This window comes from Elephantulus edwardii, unplaced genomic scaffold, assembly GCF_000299155.1.
Source record: "Elephantulus edwardii isolate Elephantulus edwardi_28Jun2011 unplaced genomic scaffold, EleEdw1.0 scaffold00002, whole genome shotgun sequence".
NCBI lineage: Eukaryota > Metazoa > Chordata > Mammalia > Macroscelidea > Macroscelididae > Elephantulus > Elephantulus edwardii.
This window is the reverse complement of record NW_006399752.1, coordinates 33,627,228-33,629,360: the sequence shown is the minus strand read 5'-3', so window position 1 is coordinate 33,629,360 and position 2,133 is coordinate 33,627,228. Positions and strand designations below refer to the sequence as shown.

General features: G+C 58.7%; 1 protein-coding gene across 1 annotated transcript in view; it reads left to right on the top strand.

The window, feature by feature from the left end:
* LOC102858933 overlaps nt 1-2,133 on the top strand; it is a 35,934-nt gene that overhangs the window by 7,981 nt on the left and 25,820 nt on the right. The gene's annotated exons all lie outside the window — the stretch shown is intronic.

The following is a 2,133-nucleotide window of genomic DNA, read 5'->3' as shown; positions in this document are numbered from 1 at the left end:
TAGGGTCGCTATGAGTCGCAAGCGACTCGACGGCACATAACAACATAACAACAACAACAACTCCAAGGAGGGACCAGTCCTTAGAGAGGGACATCGTGCATGGGAGGGTGGAGGGACAGCGCAGGAGTCAGGAAGACCCTCGATGAGATGGATTGATTCAGTGATTGGGTTAATGGGGGTAGGTGTGTCGGAGATGGTGAGATTGGCACAGCATAGGGCAGTTTAGGGTTATTGGACATAGGGTCGCTATGAGTCACACATGACTCGATGGAACATAACAACAACAACTCCAAGAGGGTCCTTCACAGATTCCCCCCCCCAACCCTGCCCCTCCTTGTCACAGGAGATACGACCTCTGCTGTCTCCAACCCAGGCCCAGCCATGGCCTCAGCCCTTGCCTTCCCTTTCCAGGCTCTGGCCTCAGTTTACGCATCCGTAAAAGGGCACTCCAGAATACTCTTGCCTCTGTCCTGTGGTTAATAAATGGTAGTGCCAGACCAGAAGCAGGTCTCCAGTTCCATTACCAGGAGCCTGGCATTGCATGTTGCTGGCTGACCAGCCTTGGGACACTCCCAGGTTACAGACAACTGTCAAGCCCACATCAAGAGCTTATGTGACTCCACCCCTTCCCCTCCAGGTCCTCTGCGTCCAGACAGCTATAGGGAGTCAGGCTGAACCTTTAGGGGCATCAGCTGGTCAACATCACTGAGTGTTCAGGGAGGGCTGCATGAAGGAGGCAGCCTAAGGGTATTAGGCACTGGCCTAGGGCGCTCTGATGGCTTAGTGGTAACTGTCAATGTAAAGGTACTTGGTTCGAATCCACCAGCTGCTCTAAGGGGAGAAAAATGGGCAGTCTGTTCTGCCGTGACTTAATGCCTCTGAAAAGCTGCTGGAGGGTCAGCTATGAGTCTGTTCCCACTGGATGGTACTGGGTTGGGGAGAATGCACCCTGGTGGGATCACAGCCAACTGCAGGGTTTGGAGTAAGGGCGTGAAAGGCAGGAGCCACTGAGGCCCCAAGCTGTCCCCTTCTGGTGCAGCCCACACAGGCCAGCTCCGTAGCCTCTCCCAGAGCCCCCTACCTGGGGAGGCCACTCCCAGGCAAGCCTTTTAGAAGAGCCGAAACATTCAATGTAAATAATTCATGCTGTATTTTAAAAATGAAACTTTAATACGTTCTTATTAATTTTAGACAAACTCTGGCAGGTCATTGTGAGTGGTGGAGGCAGTGGGGGTGTGGGAGGGGTAGTTCCCACTGGGTGGGGAGCCTCGGGCCCAGCCCCTCGCTTCTGAGCCCTGCCTTCTGGGTAAGGCTGGCGGCTGCTTGCTGGCAGAGCTGGGTGTGAGGGGTGTGGTTGTCTGCTGAAGGTGGGCTCCGGAGCCTGGGTTTTCCCAGCCTCGCCCCACCCCCCCCCCCCCCGCAGGATTGAGCGCGGGGCTGGGACCAGGCTGAAATGAGTGAGCACGGACGAAGGGGACGGGGGACAGGGGACGAGTGAATAAACCCTTGGCTTTCTGGGGTTCTGTTTGAGCCTAGCTGGGCCCGACCCTCCGATGTGGCACCCTCCCGCCTGGGCCTGAACCCAGGACCATGCCTGCTGGGTGCTGGAGGTGCCCGTGAGAGGAGAGGTTCCTGCCTCCAACCCGCCCTCCCCCACACACCCTCCAGACCAGAGGGTAGAAGGCGGGAAACGACACCAGCTCACTGTGTGCGTTTATTAAGCGCTTGTTGTATGCAGGGCATCCATGCCAAAAGCGCTGTGATGGGGACCCAGGAAAGGTGGGCTTGAGGGGACAAGGGGGCTGGGAGGGGCTGGGAGGTCACAACCCGTTTATCTGGGGGAGGAAGTTAACTGGGAAGACCCAGACCCACAGCCCGGCAACTTTTCGTTGCCAGGAGAGCTGGGGCTGCAGGTCCCTCGGGGGTCCTTGTGCACGAAGTCCCTGCCTCCTGCTCCCCCTCCCCACCGCGCCAGAGCTGACGATACGAGAGCGGCTCGCCCTCCCCTCAGCTTTCCGTGGGAAAACTGGGAGCGGGGCGTCCGCGGAGCTCTAGACTGCGCTCGGAGTTGGTGCCGGGCCTGCGGAGGCCCCAGCCGGCCTCCCCGCTCGGAGCCGGCGGCCCGGGCTGCGC